Source organism: Cervus canadensis, chromosome 22 (genome assembly GCF_019320065.1).
Source record: "Cervus canadensis isolate Bull #8, Minnesota chromosome 22, ASM1932006v1, whole genome shotgun sequence".
Classification (NCBI taxonomy): Eukaryota; Metazoa; Chordata; class Mammalia; order Artiodactyla; family Cervidae; genus Cervus; species Cervus canadensis.
Window position 1 is genome coordinate 27,279,501 of NC_057407.1, and position 24,019 is coordinate 27,303,519.

Here is a 24,019-nt window from a genome sequence, read left to right on the forward strand (position 1 = left end):
CCTCCTTTCCCTGACACATGGCCTGCCGCTCTGCTTTCCAGCCTCATGGTAATCCATTAGAAGTATTAACTTTGAGGTCTGTGGGTCCTCACCAAAGCAGTTTATTGTAAAGGAGGGCCTTGGGAAGTTACAGTTAAAGGAGGAAAATCTAGAGAGGGCAACTCCTTAAGCTGGTTGCAAGTTTCAGAGGTCAGACAGACCATCAACTACAGTCACAGAGGCACTGGGCTGAGATGGAAGGAGAAAATGTAAAGGACCACTGGTGGGCCCCCATGAACACGTAGCCCTGGCCACAGATTCAATACACAGTCAGAAAGCTTCCTCAGAGTCTCATCACGTCCTTCCGCTTTCAGGAAGACGCTGTGATACAATTCTGTCTTTCCTCCAAAAAAGCAGCTTTTGTTCCCTGAGGCTAAAATCTCAAGAAAAGATGAAGACTGTGGGACAAAAGACCCCATGGCAAGCACGGGCTCCATCAGTAAACCTTCCCTGACTAGAATCCAGCTCTCGCAACTTACTGGTTTGAGGAATACCATTTGTTTGGTACAAATGAACTTATATACAAAACAGAAACACTCACAGACTTAGAAAACAAACTTATGGTTACTGGGAGGAAAGGGTAGGGGGAAGGAATAGACTGGGAATTTGGAATTGACTTGTATATACCATTATATTTAAAACAGATGAACAAGGACCTACTGTACAGCACAGGGAACCTGGCTCAATATTCTATAATAACCTAAATGGGAAAAGAATCTGAAAAAGAATGGATGCTTGTAGGGGTATAAATGCATCACTTTGTGGTACACCTATAACTAAGATACCATTTTGAATCAACTATACTCCAATATAAAATTTAAAAAAAAATTTTTTTTAATGAAATTTTTTTAAAAATTGAACTGCCAAGAATAAGAAAGAGCAATTGTAAGGCTAGGTGAGTAGTCTCTCTAAGAAATGCTGGAGAGATGTAATACACATGACTTCTCAAAATTAAAACTAACATTCTGTTTTCTTCAACACACAAAGACAGAAGCTGAGAAGTGGGCAGGTGACATTTACATGTACCCAATACAGTGACAAAGAAGGGAAAACAGAGCCCCAGCCCTTCCCCATGGGGAAAAAATCCTAGGTTCACAGTTGGTTTAGCAAACACTCTGCCTGCATGACAAGCTTTTCATAGTCTGTCCCTAGGTGCCAGCATGCCTGCCAAACACCACTTGCCCCCACTATGGTGAGAATGACCCTTGCTTCAGTCACTGTTACTTCCTGAAATACTGAACTAATGCTGGACTTTCTATCATCCACTCCCCACGTCTGCAACACTGCAGTGTGAAAACCTCACAACACTCCAAGGCGTTCACCCTTTCTTCACAAGTCTAAATTGAAGGTGATCTTAAAAATACACACATGCAAAAAAAAGAAAAAAAATCTTTTAATCTGCATTAAATCTCTGTGGTTCCACAACTGACTGCCAGAGTCCTTGCCTTTCTTCCCTGACAGCACAAGGCCCCCAGGCTCTGAGCTAAATAGCAAGGCGTGACTATCACCCTCCACAATTCATGTGATGTCACCTCCAGTTGATTTACCGGAGGGGTTTCAGAGGAACTGAACTTCTCAAAGGTCACAAGTTCCAGATTGGCAGATTTGAGCACAGTAAGGTATGAAATCACTCGGTCATGAAATGCACATTAATTTCCCAGGTGTAGAGCATGTTTTGGAAAAATTTACTAACTTTTCCTGCACTTCCTGCTTTGAACATGTGGCCTCCAAAGGCCAAGTGAAACACATGCAGAATTCACTCACCCTCCTCTTTGTCAAGAATTGATGTCAGGAATTGCTCTAGAAAAGATAACCACCACTACTGCTAAGAGCTATCATTTTTATAGCTCTCTGTCCACTTTATATACAGTCATGTATTTTAATCTTCACACTTCTACCAAAAAGGAAATGCTACTGTTAGCCTCACTTCATAGGTGGGGAAACTGAGGAAAGAAAGATTAAATCACAATCTTAGTGTCTACAGCACTATGATCAGATCACAAGAAATATGACCCCAGGGCTTATGCTACTAAGCCCTCCCCGCACCATACCAGCACTAAGCGCTCCCCCCATACCAGCTCATCACATCTATGGAGATCTGTCTTCTCCATATTTCAATGGAAAAGACACAAAAGTAACCAGTCCAGGATTTTCTGAGGCTCTATACAACTCTATTTCTAGACACGAGACTAGAGACAATGAATAGGACACTATCTTCTCCCTACGCTCAGCCATGCATCAGCAAATATAAATAATGGTCTCCACTTGTATTGTTTGGTTTTTTAGGCACAAGATGTAACTGGCCTTTCCTATGAACCATATACCTTTTCTCTAGGAAGTAGGCAGCCTAAATCAATAAGGTGGGAACTTTCAATAGCCCATTCATCCTACTGTTCAGCCTTTCCACAGATCATGGGAGGCCAATGATTTGGTGGCAATGGTACATACCACGAACTTGGATGAAAGGTAAAAAATGGACACACGTATTTAATTGCATTGCTTCTTCCATGCCCTTTGAACATCACCCAGACCCAGTGCTGGGGGCTCAGACAAACATTTTCTATGGACATCTCCAGAGGAAATAAAGTCTCTACACCACTCCCAATCCCAACTCCAATGTCCCTTGCCCCTCTGCCACTTTCTCTGGCATGCCTATTTTAGGATGGGAACATACACATTTCATAGTACATGGAATGTGGTAGACTGTCTCCTTTCCACCTCATTAGTGCACCACATAAATGTCATCTTGACTCATTGGAAGTGTTTGCCAAGGAGAATGCCAACTTACAAAAAGAAAAATACCTAGGAAGAAAAATAAAAACACTCCTAACTCTCTCTGCAATCGATTTCCCACCTTTAGCATAAGTTGTTGTTGTTCAGTCACTTAGTCGTGTCTGACTCTTTGTGACCCCATGGACTGCAGCATGCCAGGCCTCCCTGTCCCTCACCATCTCCTGGAGTTCGCCCAAGTTCATGTTCATTGCATCAGTGATACTGTCCAGCCATCTCATCCTCTGACACCCTCTTCTCCTATTGCCCTGAATCTTTCCCAGCATGGCAGTCTTTTCCAATGATTCAGCTCTTCACATCAAATGGCCAAAGTACTGGAGCTTCAGCTTCAGCACCAGTCCTTCCAGTGAATATTCAGGGTCGATTTCCCTTAAGGTTGGCTGGTTTGATCTTCTTGCTGTTCAGAAGTCTTCTCCAGCACCACAGTTCAAAAGCATCAATTCTTTGGCATTCTGCCTTCTTTACAGTCCAGCTCTCACAACCGTACATGACCACTGGGACAAGTTATCCTTCCAGAAAAACGGGTGCAAGAGAAATGACAGCTGATGAATATAATGCATATATAGTTTTTCTACATGTATCTTTCCTTGGCTATCCTAGTAGGATTCTTGCAGTCCAACCTCTATTTCCTTCTTCTCATATCTCTTAACTTTCTTCTGGCCAAGAGATGCATCAGAAAGAGGCAGTAAATCACTGTGACACATGAAAGATGGCTGCGAAGCCTTTGATGTTCCTCTGAGGGAGGGGTGGGGTCTCTGCCCCCTCTTTGAAGATGATGTGCTCTGTGACCACTCTGAATAATAGAATGTGGCAGAAATGACACTGCACCAGTTTCTGGGTCTGGACCTTAAGAGACTGCCAGCTCCACTCCTTGGCTTTGGGGAAGTCTGTTCTTGAGCCCTGAGCCACTGTTGACAAGAACAATAACCAATACAATAGTACAATAACCAATACAAGTACAATAACAAGTACAATAAGCACCACCTCCCAGAAGGCAACATGGTGAGGCCCTGAGACTCATGCAGAGAGACCCAGCTGAGTGCCTCCAACCTCCCAGCTCTCCACCAAAGTGGCAAAAACGTGACTTAAAGTACCTGAATCCTTCAAACTAGCCCAGATGTCATGTGAATATCGCCAAGCAACCCAGTCCCTGTGGAGAACCACCCTTAACCAAGTGTGTGGAAGTCCTGATCTGAAATCACGATCTAAGATAAAACATTAAGTCACAATTTGGGAAGTCATTTCTTAGGTTGCATTCAACAAGTGGAACACCAGTCCTTTCACAAAACGCCAGCTTTCATTCATGATGCCTCACTTGCCTCTCCTCCACTACTGAGCAGCTCACTCACCAGCCCTCACCAGGTCCCTTTCTTCTCCCGCTCCTCTGCCTCTCCGGAGGGTGTTTTGTGTGCGGGTTGTCATTTACCACCATGGTCCGAAGTTGTCTCTTTCACTGGAGAATAAGCAGATCTAGGTCCTCCTTTTCAAAGCTCATCTGATCTGCTAAGGGCTCTTATACCTTTACATAAATGCAACTCATTACTACTAAACCCTGAGGGGTAGGCTTTAGCAACTGGGTTGTGTGTGTGTGCTAAGTTGCTTCAGTCAAGTCCAATTTTTTTGTGACCCCATGGACTGCGGCCTGCCAGGCTTCTCTGTCCATGGAGTTCTCCAGGCAAGAATACTGGAATGGGTTGCCAGGCCCTCCTCCAGGGGATCTTCCTGACCCAGGGATCGAACCTGTATCTCTTACATCTCCTGTATTGGCAGTGGGTTCGTTACCACTAGTACCACCAGGGAAGCCCAGAAATTGGGTTATCTGATTTCAAAACTCACTATATAGTCATAGTAGGTGCAGAAAAATCAAAGGAAAGGAGAAAGTCTGGCAAGATGTGAGGGGGAAACAACCTCGGTAGAGATAAATGAGCCTGGATCCTGAGGAAATATTAGCAGAAATGGAACGAAAGCATTTCAGGAAGCAGTGTTAAGGTCAAACCAGGGTAAGCAAACTTCAGCATGCCTCAGAAGGAATAGACGACCACCTTAAAAATTCAGACTCCCAGGCTCAGACCAAGAGACTTTGATTCAGTACATCTGAGTGGGATCCCAGGAACGTGTGTTTTGACAGCTTCCTGGGGATTCTGATACAGTGGCCACAGACCACTCTGAAAATCCCTACTTGAGATCTAATCCCCTGATGGGTGACAAAGATGAAAGGAAAAGATGAATCAGTGACTCTTAAGTCTCAAGACTTAGAACAGCTAAGACAGAAATAGGGAGATGAGCAGCTGGTTTCAAGGGGGGTGACTGTTTCATGTCAGATACAATTAGGAGGGACCAGACATCTGAAGAGGAGCAACTAACTGAAATACTGAGTTTTGAAGGATAAACTGAGCCCAGTTCCTTCCCTTTCCTACTTTGGGACTTGCATTCCTGCAGGACGCTTGCATTTGGTCAGTTCTGAGTCATCTGAGGGCTATTCCTATGTCAGGGGCTTGTGCTTGTCCAACCCTGCCAGCGACAAGGTAGAGAAGTCCATCTAATTTCAGGCAGAAGCATTAGCAAGCTCCCCTGGCTACAGACATGAAGGCACATTCTCCAACCAGCTTGAACAGTGCCCAAGGCAATGTGCTCATCTCCATTTGCCTGACTTCGTAGCTCTCTCTCAACCAGTTTAGACCCAAAGTAGGGGTGCATGTTCCCAAGCCTCCCGAAACTCCAATCACAAGTTTCAAAATGATCTGGCCAAGCTCCAGCTTCTGCAGAAAAGTCAATACACAATGGTCATCAATTTCCTTTCAGATGTATTAAGCTTGGATCCTTAAGTCACTGAAAGTCATTATCAAAGGTCCCAAACACCATTAGGGCACCCTCAACTTCCCACTGTCATCGACCAAAAAGAAAGTTAACTAGCATGACCGAGCTCCTTGGTTCTTGAGGGCCCAGGGTTGTGGCGGGGAGGTATAAAACAAGACAAAAAAAAATCCCCTCATCTCCTATTCATGATCAGACTACATAATCCTTTTGAATCTAAAAACCTTACATGTTTCCCAAAAGTGTTCTGAAATAACTCCTACTTAATAAACTCTTCTCCCTTCAAAGAAAAACTGAGGGGTTTTTTTCCTTCTGTGATTTTTGTCTGCTTTTTTAAATCTAATTTTTAATTTGATATACAATTTCAAAGGTTACAATCCAATTATGGTTATTACAAAATATTGGCTATATTCCCTGTGTTATACAATATACCTTTGAGCCTATCCAACACCCAATAGTTTGTACCTCCCATCCCCTCACTCCTTTACTGCCCCCCTCACTGGATATCTGTGATTCTTTTTTGTTATAGTCACTACAGAATTCTGTTGTACTTCTTTTTTTTTTTTTTTTTGTACTTCTTAGATTCCATAGAAATGCGAAGGTTCAGCTGTGATTCCCCCGAGTCTTTTGCAAGAACATGGTAAGAGCGTATGAAGCAATGTGATCGCTGCATAAGTAAATTATACTTTAATTTACAATGTCAAATAGATATAAAGTTGGAGTGTCACAATGTTTATACATCTAATAGTCTTAATTATTACCATTATCTATTACAGAGTTAAAGGGAAAAAAAAATTTTCCCTTGCCAGTGTTCTAAAAATAAACCTTGAGTTGTTAATAGATATGACTCAGTTGTGTTTTTAATACAGGAGAGTGTGACTCTGAAACACCCATATTCCTTCCATTACCTTCAAGCCTATTTTAAATAATGTTTTAAATGCATGATTTACTGTTTCTATTCATTTCCCCTGGAAAACCACCTCTCCCCCTCTCTGCCTACTAAAAGAGACTTATTCTTAAAATCCAGATAAGCCCCATCTCTCCTTCAAGGGATGGGTTGGGCCACAACCCTTCCTTCCCTGATCCTACCCTGGCTAAATCCTACTCTTACTAATTTGTACAAGCAAAAACTGCCTCTCTACACATTCCTTTAGTCTCTTATCAGTCATTTTCCATAATATGGCTCTTTATTATTCATTTCAATGCAATAACTACTTATTGAAGGTCTTCTGGAGGCAAAGACACTGCAGTGAAGTGGTTAAGGGATCACAGAATGCCCACATTCAAGGATCCTCCACTTACTACCTGCTTAACTTCAGGCTAACTGGTCAACCTCTGTGCTTCAGCTTCCTCCTCTACAAAGAGAGTTAACAGTCTGACCTACCTCAGAGTCCTCAAATCAATTAACACTTGCAAAGCACGTGGAACAGGGCGTGGAGCTTAGAAAGCTTCAGTCAACGTTAGCTGTTACTGTTAGCACTACTCCTGATCATATCCCCAGGCCCAGGAAGTACACAAATAAATACGGCAAGGTGTCTGTTTCGTATTTTAGAACTCATTCACTGATTTAGCAAAGATTTACTGAGCACCTACTATGTGCCTGACACTATTCAGGGGATATGAGTGTGAAAACTCTCTTTTTCAATGAGAAAGGAAAACAAGAACCAGGAGAAAAATGAATGAAGACATACCAGGATATCAGATAACAATGAGTTCCATAAAGAATGATAAAGAAGAGAAAGCGGGGAGAGAGATGGAGCAGGAGCGGTAATCCCAGAAGAGATGACATTTAAGCAAAGTTCTCAGTGAAATGGGACAGTAAACAAGAAAGAGGGTTCAAGGCAGCGGGAACTCAAGCCCTTGATGAGAATGTTCTGTGAGGAAGGGCAAGGGGCCCAGCGTAGTCAGAAAAAGTGAGTAATAAAGAAAAAGACAGGAGATGATGCCAAGGGTGTAGCCAGGGCCCAGACTGAAGACAGCCTTAGAGGTGACAGGAAAGATGACGGCTTTATTCTAAGAATTGCAGGAAGCTGCTCGAGGGTTACAAGCCGGGGGTGGGGTGGGGGGTAGGGGAGGGGGTGTGACATCATCTGCCATGTGGAGGACATGCTAGAATCATACACTTTCACTAATTGTCAAAACAATTCTATCTGTTCACTAGGTGCTCTTGTGAGCTCTGAGCTGCTTGTTGGCAGGCACCAAGTCTTAAAATTCTTGGATGCTCATATAGTTCACATGGAGCAGGGAACAGGTTCATGATAAAAGCCTTATTCACTGAAAGAATGATCTTTGCCTCTCAGTTGACACAGTTTAAAAAAAAAAGTCACCAAGTATCTTCAAGTATGTTTTTTCTCTGTTCTGTTTTTGTGTATATGTGTGGAGTCGGGTGCAGGGGGAGTGGATTGCCTCTTTTCCTAACCAACTTTCTAAAGACAGTTGAACAACAATTTCATCTTCACTGAAGTCCATTTTCCAACAACCCCAAGCTTCTCGAACAGTCTTGAAAAACAAGAAACAGTCTACTGAACTCTCCAAGAATCAATCATCATTTCCCAACACACTATGTCTGTATTTTACTTGTAACCATCTGGACACACTCCAACTCACTCTTGGTTGACATACAATTCCAATACCTCTGGTCCCAAACTCCTAACAGAATAAAACTCATAAACAGCGAACAGTGGAGTCCTTAGGGGCCAGAAAATTGACAATGATAAGTAAAAGGTGGTTCTAGAAAACCTAAGTAAAGGCCTTCCCTGGTGGCTCAGTGGTAAGGAATCTATCTGCCAGTGCAGAAGACACAGGTTTGATCCCTGGTCTGGGAAGATCCCACATGCCTCAGAGCAACTACGCCTGTGTACCATAGCTACTGAAGCCCATGCTCCCCAATAAAAGCAACCACCACAATGAGAAGCCCCTACACCCCAACTAGTGAGCAGCTTCCACTCACCACAGCTAGAGAAAAGCCCGTGCAGCAACAAAGATCCAGTGCAGTCAAAAATAAATAAAATTAAAAGAAAAAAAAGCTCAGTAAGAAAGAAAATCTAAATTATAACAGAACTATGCTGGGTGCTCTCCCCAAACTCCAAACTAGTTATTTCTAAAGTGGCTGACACCAAAGATTTCAATTATGTTCTGTATCTTTTCATTTCAAGAAAGTAAACAGTAAATTATCATCTAGATGGAGTTCTATGCAAAATGGTTAAAATCAGCAAAGTTTTGCTGTATGATAGAAACAGCTTGATTTACTCTTGTATTTTACTCATAATGGGAGGAAAATTTTATTTCTGTAATGAAGCCCAATAAATTACTAACGTAACAAACTGACAAGTGGGGAAAATACGTTGCAGAACAATATCGAGAGTATACGTCAGTTACATTAAAAAAGGAGAGAGGGACTCTATACATACTTAAACAGATACATAAATTCTCTGAAAAAAGAAAGAATGAATAAGCAGACACTGATAAATACCATCGCAACATCCCTTTATCCCATCTTATTTACTATGAGAAACATCTTTTTTTTTCCCAAGTGGTTTGTGACAACATTCTGACCATTAAATATAAGAAGATGTTCCTGGTCTCCAGAAAAGTTACTGTTTTCCTAGAAAAAGGACCAGAATCAGCGGCCACGCACCTGTTTCTGTTTGCCCTTTCCTGTTTTTCCTGCCCTCAATGCAGGCAGGCTATCCACAACTAGAGCAGCCAACTTGCCACAATGAAAACAAAAGTTGCAAACTAAGGATGGTGAGGCAGAAAGAGAGGAGTCTGCATCTTTGAACAGTTGTGCCTCTCTGGACTATGCACCCCTAGATTCCTTGTTAAGAGGGCACAATAGACTGATTTATTACGTTTAGTTGATTACATGTAGATGACACAATCTTAGCAGATTCATACACCACTCTTACAAAAGTGGTTACCCTAAGGAGAAAACCAAGTAAGGGCACGATGGGAGAAGACAACTGGGAGATTCAGGCAGCTTTACCTTTTTAAAGGTTTTAAAATAACACTCTGTATTATTTATGTCAGGGCTTCCCAGGTGGCTCAGTGGTAAACAATCTGCTTGCCAAGCAGGAGACTAGGGTCTGACCCCTGGGTCGGGGAGATCCCCTGGAGAAAGGCATGGCAACCCACTCCAGTATTCTTGCCTGGGAAATGCCATGGACAGAGGAGCCTGGCGGGCTACAGTTCACAGGGTCGCAAAGAGTTGGACATGACTTAGCAATGCAGCAGCAGCGCTGTTATTTACGTCATACTTAATTTAAAAATAGATGCCAGACAGTGACTAGACTTAGCATAGTGATCATTTCTTCATGTATAAAAATATGGAATCACTGTTGTATATCTGAAGCTAATATAGCATTGTAAGCCATCATTTTTCAATAAAAGTAAATAACAATAAAACAGAGGATCATTCCGAGAGCCTATGTGTAAAGAGGCACAGAGGAATAAGGCAGACACTTACAGTTGCCTCATATAGCATCCATCGCCAAAGTCTGAGATGGTCCCAAGCATGTCTAACTTATCTCACTCCTCTCAGAACATTCTCCCAGAGTCTATGAAAACTTCTCTTGACCTGTGGCTTCAACCCATTAGGCAACCTCTTGGGGTAACAGACTTTACTGGCAATGGAGCCGTAAACCTCATGTGATTTTCAAATTAACTCCTAAGAATGGCAGGAAGCTTAAGCTGGAAAGCAAGACACGGTTCCGCTCTCACGCCTAGCACACGTCAGTATTGAGAAAGTCACTCACTCAGCCCACGATGGAGCTGTCAGCATCCCTATGGATGGAATATACGATAATTCCACCTCAGCCATTCTCAGGGAGATGCAGGTGAGAACCACAACCCAGAAACCAAACCTATCATTGGTGAAGCACTGGGATACGGAGAGAAGGGGGAAAACCAGTACCATTCCAGCCCCAGCTCCACCATCTGCGGGCTGTGTGACAGTGGGCCACTCACTGAACAGGTCTGAGCCTCAGCGCGCATGTGAGGAGGTAACAACACAGACTCCACGAGTGACAGTAAGTCAAATGGGATGCACACGGCATGGAGGATTTGGCCCAGTATACTGATTAGTTAATAATATCATTCTAGGTATTAATATTAATTAAGCTCATTAGGATGTAGTAACATTCTTTCTGAATTAAGCTTAAATTCCTGAGCATTCTTATTGTCAGCCTCCATGTACCTGTTATCGGTACCAAGTGTGACAAGCACATTCCCTTTCACCATGGCATTCAATGATGCTCCGCTTTATGCAAATTGTCAAAATACCGTAACATAACCAGTTCTGAAAACTCAGATAAATTGGAGGCACACGTGTTAAACAACACGGCACAGTTAAAGGACAAAGTCCCTCTTAAAAAAGAAATATCATAACCTGCTGACTCGCCGAGCACTGTCTGCATACACAGTGTTGGAAGGACGGAAACAGTGCCTGTACTCCACGGGATAAAAGGATCGACAAGAAATAATGGTAGGTGTTAGCTAATTAGAACCCACAGATGGTAGTCTTTTATCACCCAGATAATGCTCTTAATTACCATCAAATCACTGAGATTAAAAATGACTTTTACAGGCTACTAGGGCTTCCCTGCTGGCTCAGCTGGTAAAGAATCTGCCTGCAATGTGGGAGACCTGGGTTCAATCCCTGGGTTGGGAAGATGCCCTGGAGAAGGGAAAGGCTACCCACTCCAGTATTCTGGCCTGGAGAATTCCATGGACTGTATAGTCCATGGGGTTGCAAAGAGTCGGACACAACTGAGCAACTTTCACTTCACCTCACTTTACCTACTGTGATTGCTGTATTAATTTATCATTACCTAAAATACATTATATAGAAGTGAAATGTAAATCCATATACATATATGTAGCATATACATACACACACACATACATGTACTATAGTTATGTGTTACTAATTTTCTTGAGTGTTAAGAGTTCCAGAGAGGGGGAAAACACTCAGAAATAGCACTTAGTTTTAGCACTAAATAGCTTTGGAAGCCAACATCATCTTTTAGAATAAGAAGCAGCTGAAGAAAAAGAATATATTAAGCTCTGATTCTAGTCAAGAGAGGACATAACGATTAAAGCAGGCCAATTTATCTCCATCTCCTTCCATCATCCAATAATTTAAATCTGATTTCTGATGCTCCATCTGCATATCAAACATCAACTACCTGCATGAGACACTGTCTCTGAGACTGATCCTGCTTTTCCGCCCCCTGTGGACTGTCAGATCCTGCTCACTTTATCCATCAGCCTGGAATCATCTCCACCTCCTCAAGTGGATTATGGAAGCCATCACTAGAGCCATCTGATTCATGTACAAGGTACAAGGCTCACATACATAACAAAAACGCTTTGTGGAAATGTTTGGCATCCTTTATATAATGCACCATCTTCTCAAGTCTCACTGCTGGGCAGAATATCAAGAGCAGGATAATGTCCATAAGCTTTGACAATTTCTTTTTTGTAGTCAAGTTAGAATGGAGTTAATAATACCATCAACCTAGCACACCTGCCTTTTAAGGAAAATCACATGAAGCCTGAAAAATATCACTTTTTGCCTTTTTCAACTGGTGAGTAAAAGAGAAATTATCCTTTTATTTATCAATTAAATTTCCTTTTTCAACCAAACCTTACTTAAAAATATGAGTTAGCATGAACGAGATACTACTCTAAGTGGTGTGTGTGTTTATGTGTGTGATAGTGTTGAATGGAAACACATCCACACAGACGCAAATGGAATCCTTGTAACAATCTTAGGAGGCAGAGAAAACTGCGGTCCAATTTAAACAAGAAAACTGGTATTCAGAGAGGTTAAATAACCCTCTTAAGGTCACACAGCTAAACTGGAAGAAACCGGTACATGTTTCCATGCAATTTTGATCCCAGAACCCAAACTCTTAACCACTACGCTATAAAATAACAAAGAGGCTTGAAACCTGAAACCCAATCTTCTAGTTATCTTTGTCTTCATTTTGAAACATGGGAGTCAAGGCTCTCAAACTCAATTGCTTATACTTCAGAGTCAAGGGGGTCAACATAAATGAGGGAAGCAGGTGACAAAGAGGATGAAAAATGGCCCATCTGCTGAGAGCAGCCAGCAGTCAGCTACAGCAAGCTGCTACAAAGCAGAGGGGAAAACCTAGTGTTGCCCCAAATCTGGATTTATGTGTGCAACCCTGTGATTTTCAAACAATACAACTGATTTTGAAGATGCTTTTTAAACATCATCTGGGCCAAACAAAACACACCCATGGGCCTAATCTACCTGTGGGCTGTCACTTGGAGACCCCTGCTTCAAGCCCTAACAATTTTGGTGAGAAAAAAAAATCCATCAAATCACTGGCAATAAATAATTGGCAATATTCACATTTCATTCCAGGTGTTTATTTGGCATCCATTTGATCAATTTTTTTCTTGTCCTTTAGTATTCTTCCCAGTTACAGAAACTTCTTTTATGTTTAAATATTTATTTGACTATGCCAGGTATGAGTTGCAGCATTTGGGATCTAGTTCCCTGATCAGGGATCAAACCTCAGCCCTGTGCCTTTGGAGTCCAGAGTCTTAGCCACTGGACCACCACCAAGTCCCCAGCATCTGTTCGATTCTCTTTGATTCTGAAAATCTTGAATCCCTGCCTCCCCACCCTCCTGAGATGTTTAGCTCGACCTGTTTCTTCATTCATGTCTTCCTGCTGCAAAGTTTACCTTTGGTCAGGTAGAAAATGACCTTGCTGGTTCTATTTATTATTTAACAGAATTCAGTCTCAAAATCCCTGTCATACGCTATAATAAAACACAGAGCAAAACTTAATCGGCTGTAAATGTAGAGTAGTTAGCATTCACCGCAAATGCTAATAATATTTCGAGAATGCCATTTCTCTTCCTGGCCTTTTGACCAAGTTAGTTAATGGACTGAGACTTGGGAAATAATGGAAATAATTTAGGCAGAGAACTTCCCAACCAGGCATCAACCTTGCATCGCGCTGCATCCGTCCAGTGAAAGCTGCACCAAGTCAGCCCAGCACACGGCTTTGCCACGAGCTTAACCACCAGCAAGGACTCATGACTCTAACAAAAGGTAGAATGGGAAAGACTAGATATCTCTTCAAGAAAATTAGAGACATCAAGGGAACATTTCATGCAAAGATGAGCATAATAAAGGACAGAAATGGTATGGACCTAACAGAAGCAGAAGATATTCAGAAGAGGCAGCAAGATTACACAGAAGAACTATACAAAAAAGATCATGACCCAGATAACCACGATGGTGTGATCACTCATCTAGAGCCAGACATCCTGATATGCGAAGTCAAGTGGGCCTTAGGAAGCATCACTATGAACAAAGCTGGTGGAGGTGATGGAATTCCAGTTGAGCTATTTTAAATCCTAAAAGATGATGCTGTGAAAGTGCTGCACTCAATATGCCAGCAAAGCTGGAATCCACAGCAGTGGCCACAGGACTGGAAAAGGGCAGTTTTCATTCGAACCCCAAAGAAAGGCAATGCCAAAGAATGTTCAAACTACCGCACAATTCTACTCATTTCACACGCTAGCAAACTAATGCTCAAAATTCTCCAAGCCAGCCTTCAACAGTACGTGAACCACGAACTTCCAGATGTTCAAGCTGGGTTTAGAAAAGGCAGAGGAACCAGAGATCAAATTGCCAACATCCACTGGATCATCGAAAAAGCAAAAAAGTTCAAGAAAAACATCTACTTTTGCTACATCTATTTTTGACTATGCCAAAGCCTTTGGCTGTGTGGCTCACAACAGACTGTGGAAAATTCTTAAAGAGATGGGAATACCAGACCACCTGAACTGCCTCCTGAGAAATCTGTATGCAGGTCAAGAAGCAACAGTTAGAACTGAACTTGGGACAACAGACTGGTTCCAAACCCGGAAAGGAGTACATCAAGGCTGTATATTGTCACCATGCTTATGTAACTTATATGCAGAGTACATCATGCGAAATTCCAGGATGGATGAAGCACAAGCTGGAATTAAGACTGCCAGGAGAAATATCAATAACCTCAGATATGCAGATGACACCACCCTTATGGCAGAAAGTGAAGAAGAACTAAAGAGCCTCTTGATAAAAATGAAAGAGGAGAGTGAAAAAGTTGCCTTAAAACTTAACATTCAGAAAACTAAAATCAATGCATCCGGTCCCATCACTTCATGGCAAATAGATGGGGAAACAATGGGAACAGAGACAGACTTTATTTTGGGGGGCTCCAAAATCACTGCAGATGATGACTGCAGCAATGAAATTAAAAGATGCTTCCTCCTTGGAAGAAAAGTTTTGGCCAATCTAGACAGCATATTAAAAAGCAGAGACATTACTTTGCCGACAAAGGTCTGTCTAGTCAAAGCTATGGTTTTTCCAGTAGTCGTGTATGGCTGTGAGAGTTGGACTATAAAGAAAGCTGAGCACTGAAGAACTGATGCTCTTGAACTGCGGTGTTGGAGAAGACTCTTGAGAGACCCTTGGACTGCCAAGGAGATCCAACCAGTTCATCCTAAGGGAAATCAGTCCTGAATATTCATTGGAAGGACTGATGCTGAAACTGGAACTCCAATACTTTGGCCACCTGATACGAAGAACTGACTCATTTGAAAAGACCCTGATGTTGGAAAGGTTGAAGGTGAGAGGAGAAGGGAACAACAGAGGATGAGATGGTAGGATGGCATCACCGACTCAATGGACATGAGTTTGAGTAAACTCCGGGAGTTGGTGATGGACAGGTGGGCCTAGCGTGCTGCAGTCCATGGGGTCTCAAGGAGTCTGACACGACTGAGCGACTGAAGTGAACTGAACTATTTCAATCACCAGTGGCCAAAAACTACCTTTCAATTATTCCTAGCACCAGGTTTTCTTACAATACTACATAATTAAAACTGAATGCCTAATATGCAGGAGGAGGAGGGGACGACAGAGGATGAGATGGTTGGATGGCATCACCGATTCAATGGTTTGGGTGGACTCCCGGAGTTGGTGATGGACAGTGAAGCCTGGTGTGCTGTGGTTCATTGGGTTGCAAAGAGTCAGACATGACTGAGCGACTGAACTGAACTGAATATGTATCTAGGCATCCCTGGTGGCTCAGAGGTAAAGAATCCACCAGCGAATGCAGGACACGTGGGTTTTCGATCCCTGGGTCAGAAAGATCACCTGGAGGAGGAAATAGTAACCTGCTCCAGTATTCTTGCCTGGGAAATCCCATGGACAGAGGAGCCTGGTGGGCTACATTTCACTGGGTCGCAAAGAGTCACAACTTAGCAACAACAACAAATGTTTATGTAGAACGCTTGAATCCTATAAATGCAAAGAATACTTTAAGTCCTCAAGTACTTATGTAGCACTTAGGCCCCTGACCCAAAATGCTAATCATATATACTAATCAATGGGCTAAGACCCCAAAACTCATCAAGCGAGGCAGAGATATTATCGTCTACAATCTTTGCCTTCAAATTCCTTCCTTTCACAGAATATATCTCACACACAGCTTCAGGGACTGCAAAAGAGAGTGACTGCTGTGGCCAGCCCACCTGTTAGCATTTTGTAATATTACATATTCACCCTCGTCCCTGGCTACCTAGTAATTCCTCCCACCCATCCGTATATCCCCAAAATTCCAGAAGAGCTCCAGACAGGGACATTCACATGGATTATCACCAGGGCACTTTCATTGTTGTTTGTTTTCTTTCTGTTTGGGATGGCAGAGAGCAAGAACAATCTAACTGTCTGACTAAGCAAATGAAGAATTCACCTGTGATGAGCATTCACAATGGAATATTCCACAGCACTTGGAATCTTGGTTTCTTCTTCATTCACTCTCAGGAACTAACTCGTGAAAACTCTCTCCCACTTGTATCCCAAAAAGCTAGGATGACAGGCCTTGGGAAATTGTGCTTTCGGATAGAAAATGTCCTGTTGCATTCAATATTCACTCACTCTGTTAATTTTTTAATCAGTGTGTGAGGTATCTTGTGAAACAAAAGTAAGACCCCTGTGCCTACGCTGCTGGAACTCTTGCCTGGAAAGGGAGACACACACAAATCGTGCTCATACACAACAATAAGGGCCACAAAGTCATGTATACCTGTGCAGGACACGTGCTGGAACTCACCAAGGAGGACAGAGCGCCCGCCTCCCCTTGGCCCAGCTCCGCAGACTCAGAGAGGACCCCATAGCCCTGGAGGTGTTCCAGCACCCACTTCCTCCTCTCTCCACGAAGAGAAAGGGACAGGAACAGAGTAAAGGGACAAAGGATTAAATATTTAATCCCACTGGGGCACTGTAAGTTATTTAAAAAAAAGTATGGGAGATAACATTAACATGTTAATGGTTAACAATGGTTAATAAGTTAATGATTAGTCAAGGAAGCACGTTTGCTTAACCACAAAATCAGGCAGGCTTGCTTACCAACAAAATTCATAAACAGAAGCATGAGACATGCCCCTAAACATTAAACCAGTGGTAGCATGAGACCCACGTCCTGCCCAGTGAGTTCAGTAAGTTAATGATTCCTAGGACATGCTTTCTGCACATGAGAAGGAATGCTTTATGGAAAGGTGACATTTCAAAGTGAAATACCCTCACTGAACAGAGAGAGCTAAATTAATTTTTCCATAGTGTCATGACAATCCTGGCTTGGCCATATAAGGACAAGAAAACTGTCCTGCCCATACCAGTCAAAGAACTGATAATGGAAGAAGTGAAGAAGTGAAGTCACTCAGTCGTGTCTGACTCTTTGCAACCCCATGGACTGTAGCCTACAAGGCTCCTCTGTCGATGGAATTTTCCAGGCAAGATTACTGGAGTGGGTTGCCATTTCCTTCTCCAGGGGATCTTCCCAACCCAGGGATTGAACCCGGGTCTCCCACATTGCAGGCAGACCCTTTAGCGTCTAAGCCACCAGGGAAGCCCCTATGATGGAAGTGTGACATCTATTCAAGAATGAGGAAGAAGGCAGTCTTTCCCTCCTCCCCACTTTTCCTTTGATTATAAAACTGTAGCCCACAAAGTTCGTGGGGCATGGCACCCTCTCACCTGCCTGGCTTGTAAGCTTCCCAAGCATCTTAGTCTAATAAATCACTTCTTATCTATTACTTTGTCTCTCGCTAAATTCTTTCTGTGCTAAGACATAAAGGATGGGAGATTTTCAGAGCCTACTGAACCACCACCAAATGGTTTGAAAAAGGCCCAAGGACTCAGCAGGAAACTAAGCCATCTATGATCTATCATCTGATCTCCCCCACCTGCTAGAAAAGCGGACCGACATGACAGATGTCAGGAATGGAGATTCACTACTGGACACCTGAGCAGGGGTGTGGGGAGGGGACTGGTACAATGACAACTTTACTGATGCTCCCCCAGAACTAGTCACACACAAGCTCCATGTCCCAACTCTGCCTGATGGTGCAAGTGATCTCACTTCTGCCTGCTGCTGTTCCCTCTCCCCGCTGGCCCGAGGGGAAGCTCACCTCTCTGGACATCTGACATCATGATAGAGCAGCTTCCCACGTGACCAGCGAGTCACTTCCCTTGGGGGGGAAGAGTTCTCTGAGGAGGCTGCGAGATGCTTGTGCTACCTGCTGCCCTTACCCACCTACCAGACTTGTGAAGGGCGGGGAGGCTAAGATGAGGTTCCCAAAGCTCACAGAAATTCCTCATCTTTTTTGTGTCATGGTGACTCTACAAACTTCCTCTCCGAATACTGTTAATGCATGAAATAAAACTCACAAGAGGGCAAAGGAAATCAGTTATATTAAAATACTCTTTAATCTCAAAAATATACAAGCAACTCCTGCAGCTCAACTCCAGAAAAATAAATGACCCAATCAAAAAATGGGCCAAAGAACTAAACAGACATTTCTCCAAAGAAGACATACAGATGGCTAACAAACACATGAAAAGATGCTCAACATCACTCATTATCAGAGAAATGCAAATCAAAACCACAATGAGGTACCATTACACGCCAGTCAGGATGGCTGCTATCCAAAAGTCTACAGCAATAAATGCTGGAGAGGGTGTGGAGAAAAGGGAACCCTCTTACACTGTTGGTGGGAATGCAAACCAGTACAGCCACTATGGGGAACAGTGTGGAGATTCCTTAAAAAACTGGAAATAGAACTGCCATATGACCCAGCAATCCCACTCCTGGGCATACACACCGAGGAAACCAGATCTGAAAGAGACACGTGTACCCCAATGTTCATCGCAGCACTGTTTATAATAGCCAGGATATGGAAGCAACCTAGATGCCCATCAGCAGACGAATGGATAAGGAAGCTGTGGTACATATACATCATGGAATATTACTCAGCCATTAAAAAGAATTCATTTGAATCCGTTCTAATGAGATGGATGAAACTGGAGCCCATTATACAGAGTGAAGTAAACCAGAAAGATAAAGACCATTACAGTATACTAACACATATATATGGAATTTAGAAAGATGGTAACAATAACCCTATACACAAAACAGAAAAAGAGACACAGATGTACAGAACAGACTTTTGGACTCTGTGGGAGAAGGTGAGGGTGGGATGTTTCGAGAAAACAGCATCGAAACATGTATATTATCTAGGGTGAAACTGATCACCAGCCCAGGTTGGATGCATGAGACAAGTGCTCGGGCCTGGTGCACTGGGAAGACCCAGAGGGAGCGGGTAGAGAGGGAGGTGGGGAATACATGTGGAGAGGGGATCGGGATGGGGAATACATGTAAATCCATGGCTGATTCAGGTCAATGTATGACAGAAACCACTACAATATTGTAAGGTAATTAGCCTCCAACTAATAAATGAAAAGAATATAAAACAAAAATAAAATACTCTAAGTTAAAAGCCCAAGCGATTTGCAAATACCATGTATTTACAGACATGTGCGGCTGTTGCCCGGTTGCTCAGATGCGCCTGACTCTTTGTGACCCCTTGGACTGTAGCCCGCCAGGCTCCTCTGTCCATAGAAGTCTCTAGGCAAGAACACTGCAGTGAGTTGCCATTTCCTTCTCCAAGGGATCTTCCTGACTCAGGGATCAAACCCATGTCTCCTACTTTGCCAGGCGGGTTCTTTACCACTGAGCCACCAGGGAAGGCCATAGATAAGAAACAGTTACTAAAAATAAGCAGAAAGCAACATACAGCTCACATGACCGTCCCTACAAGGATGCTTCATTTCCCCCTAACTGACCTGTTTATTAACATGTTCCTGGGGGCTTCCAAGCTGGCACATGTTACAGGATGCCCACAGAGAGAAGTTCTAACTCCACCCTTGAGTCTGAGCTATGAAGATACATATATCACTCTACCTACCACACAGGCCATTTTCTGAGCCACCAGTGGTGTGGATGGAGCAGGGTGAGCAACACTGTCATGGGCCAGGCAGGAGAGCCGAGACGTTTACCCACCTGGGGCTGGAGCCACCAGAACAAACTGCCATCTCAGCTGAAAGCCACTAGCCACAAACGACGAACGAGTAGCACCTCACAGCCTCATTACACCTCCAAGTTTGAAAAATCCTTAGCAGATCATTTGGACACAGGTTTCCCAGCTAAAATGAGTTAGACTATTTTGAAAAGTGAAAGTTGCTCAGTCGTATCCAAGTCTTTGAAACCCCGTGGACCATACAGTCCATGGTGTTCTCCAGGCCAGAATACTGGAGTGGGTAGCCTTTCCCTTCTCCAGGGGATCTTCCCAACCCAGGGATCAAACCCAGGTCTCCCACATTGCAGGCGGATTCTCTACCAGCTGAGCCACTACATTCTACTACTAAGAATAACGTTTACAATGTATTTCCAATCAAACAGTGGTTGCCCTGTTGATAAGTCTTTGATTATGAAAATGTAGACTTGACACAGCATTAATAGGAAGTCAAAGCCCCTTTAAGTCAATTTCTATTTTTTCCATCAGATGCCATCAATGCAAGCTTGACGAATAAGCTGCACACAGTTGAGGGACATCTATTCAACCTAGTCAGTTACTGGTACTGGGATGAACATAAAGACCCATAAGAATCCAACCCACCGCTAGTGAACAGAGCCACACTCTGTGAACAAAGATCATTTAACTTCTGTGTTTAACAGCTGCAGAAACAGAGGCCAAGAGATTAAACTTGTCATGGTCTATACAGCTGGTCACTGCCCAAGTCTGGAAGAAGAGCTGGTTTCCTGGCTTCCAGGATGGCAGTCCTCTCACTGTCAGCAGCTTCACAAATGTACTCTGTTTAAAATATCCTTATCTGTAGAGCTGTATTGTTTACATTATTGGACATCGTTATTTTAACTCACTAATTCAGACTAATTAGTGTGGGACTATCAGTCTGGCTTACTAAAATGCCTAAGTCTTTCGAGAATAAATCTATGATTGTATTATTTTCAAGTACTCTCGGCAACTTCACCTAGGTAACAGGAGAATTTATAATGAGTAGTACTTTCTTACCTACTCAAAATGCATTCAAGTACATCATCTACAGAAATTAACTCAAAATGAATCACAGACCTAAACGTCAAGACTAAAATTAAAACATTTCATAGAAAGCAAGCTTTGTGACCTTGAATTAGAAGCAAAAGATATCAAAAGCATGGTAGCTAAAAGAACAAACTGGTAAATGGAATCTCATCAAAACAAAAAACTGCTTTTCAAAAGGCACTGTTAAGAGAATGAACAGACTGGGAGAAAATATTTGCAATTCACTTCTCTGATGAAGGAATTGTATTGAGAATATGTAAAGAGCTCTCAAAATTCAATATTAAGAAAATAACCCAACTTTCTAAAAAATGAGCAAATGATTTGAATAGACACTTCACAGATACACAGAAAACCAAACAAAAAGATGCACAACGTCACTGGTCATAAGGGAAATGCAAATTAAAACCAATATATGATATCATTACTCACCTAGTAAATGGGCTAAAACTAAAAATACATGCCAAGTGCTGACAAGAAAGTAAAGGAACTAAGACTGTCTTACTCTGCTGGGGGGAGCGTGAGCTGGTACAACCACACTGGAGAACAGTTTGACAGTTTCTTGAAAAGTCAATCATACATCTACCGTATGAACCAGCCATTCTGTTCCCTAGGAACTTCCTTAGGAGAAATGAAAGCATATGTCCATATAAACACTTGTAAGAAATGTTCATAACACCTCTACTTGTAATAGTCAAAACTGGGAACACCCTCACATGCCCACCAACAGGTGAATGGATAAACAGTGTGTGACATAGGATGGGCTACTATTCAGCAATTAAAGGAGCTACTTAGAGAACAAATGTATGGACACCAAGGAGGGAAAGAGGGACGCGATGAATTGGGAGATTAGGATTGACATATACACACTACAATGTATAAAATAGATAGCTAATGAGAACCTACTGTATAGCTCAGGGAACTCTACTCAGCTCTATCATGGGCTTCCCTGGTGGCTCAGTGGTAAAAAATCCACCTGCCAATGCAGGAGACACAGGTTCGATCCCCAATCCAAGAAGATCCAACATGCCATGGAGCAACTAAGCCCATGTGCCATAACTATTGAGCCTCTGCTCTAGAGCCCAAGAGCCACAACTACTGAAGCCCGTCTGCCCTATAGCTCTTGCTCCCTAACAAGAGAAGCCACCACAGTAAGAAGCCCTTGCATTGCAACTAGAGAATAGACCCCACTCGCTGCAACTAGACAAAAGCTCACGCAGCAAGACCCAGCACAGCCAAAAATAAATAAATAAAACTATTTTTTTTAAATACTCTGTAGTGACCTAAATGGAAAGGAAATCCAAAATAGAGGTGATTCACTTTGCTGTACTGCAGGAAAAAAATCACAGTATTGTAAAGCAACTATACTCCAATTAAAATGAAGGAAAGAAATGAGCTACTCATGCATATGACACCGCAGATAAACCATACAGCAACTATGAAAAAGAAATCAAGCAAAAAAAGAATAGATCCCGTATGGTTTTACTCAAACACAATTTCAGAAAATGGAAACTCATCTATAATGGCAAAAAAGATCAGTGGTTGCCTGGCAATGGTGCAGGTAGGGGCAAGAGGGATTGATTACAAAGGGGCACGAGAGAACTTTCAGGGGTAATGGGTATATTCATTATTTTGACTATCGAGACTGTTTTCATGGGTATGAGTGTGTGGGTGTGTGTGTATATATACATATATATATTGTGTATGCTAAAAGTTAACCAAATTGCACACTTATACAAAGTTTACTGCATGTCAATTACACCTTAATAAAGCTGTTTTAAAAAATTAAAAAATACATTAAATTCCCAATGTAATACCCAACTTTGCACTATTTAATTTAAACCTCATGAAAAAACTTTTAGATAGAGGGTGCAGTCCCATTTCCAGAGAGTCTGAATAACTGTTTTTCAATAACTCACACAGTGAGGGCCTCAGAGAGCCAAAGCGCAAGCATTTTGATTTCCTGTTAAATAAATGCTTTCAAAGCACTTGATATTTTTTAAAGGTAACTTCAACAGCTCCCACTGTTTACACTATTTATTTGCTTAGCAAATCTCCTCTCATAGACAGAGCATGGGTAAATATCAACCCCATCGTTTCAGGATCATCACAAATTCTAAAACTAATAGGGTGCAATTTAAGATTTCAGTGACTTAGAGGAACAATCCAGGTCCTAACATGTCACACAGCCAAGAGTCACCAAGTCAGGCTCATTGGAAACAAACTCAAGACCAGCACAACATACAGAGAAGAGACAGGCTCCCACCTGGAAAAATCAAACACCATAATTTTTCTTCTGGAGAATAGAAACACACACACAGATCTGGCAACTAAAATGCTGAGCTAGCCATTGTGTGGATGTTTCAAATTTCTAGATGTCCACTAACTAGAAAAATATTCAGTGTTACTTGCCACTGTTTACTTTACATACACTTTACTTTATAAGCCACTGCTCACTTTATATACAGTCAATATTTCCGATTGAATAGGATTGACTAGTAATAGCTCAAACACATAGAATCTCTCCAAATAGGAGTCACTGGTCTCCACTGGTTGGCACTTTGGAAATTGGCTAGATGACTGCAGGACATCTGGAGAAGGTCAGGTAGAGAAAACAGCAATAAATTCATACCTGTGTCTCAAATCCAACCAGGCCTTTCAATGGTTCCCTTGAAAGAAATGACTTCCTGGACCACTATGCCTTGCAAATGCTTTCCCAACAGCAAAGCTCAGAACTATGTTTGGCTTGAGGGAAGAAGACACACACCTTTAACTTTGTACCAAGTTCAAACTGTTCACGGTCTCCTGCCACACACATGCCTGGATTGCTGGTATTTACTTCTAGCCTTTTAGCAAGTAGTTATGCAAGAGTCAGTAACAAACTA

At 42.4% G+C, this 24,019-nt stretch overlaps 1 protein-coding gene across 8 annotated transcripts in view; it reads right to left on the reverse strand.

Moving 5' to 3' along the window:
* The window catches only part of TAFA4 (TAFA chemokine like family member 4), a 202,496-nt gene that overhangs the window by 82,419 nt on the left and 96,058 nt on the right, over positions 1-24,019 (reverse strand). The window contains exon 1 of one of the 8 annotated variants that reach the window (XM_043442888.1): positions 16,763-16,854. The exons of 6 other annotated variants lie outside the window; for them this stretch is intronic. The gene's annotated coding sequence lies outside the window, so the exon portion shown is untranslated. Of the gene's footprint in view, positions 1-16,762; positions 16,855-24,019 lie in introns of those variants that run through there. One more of the 8 variants, XM_043442887.1, reaches the window with a different exon arrangement.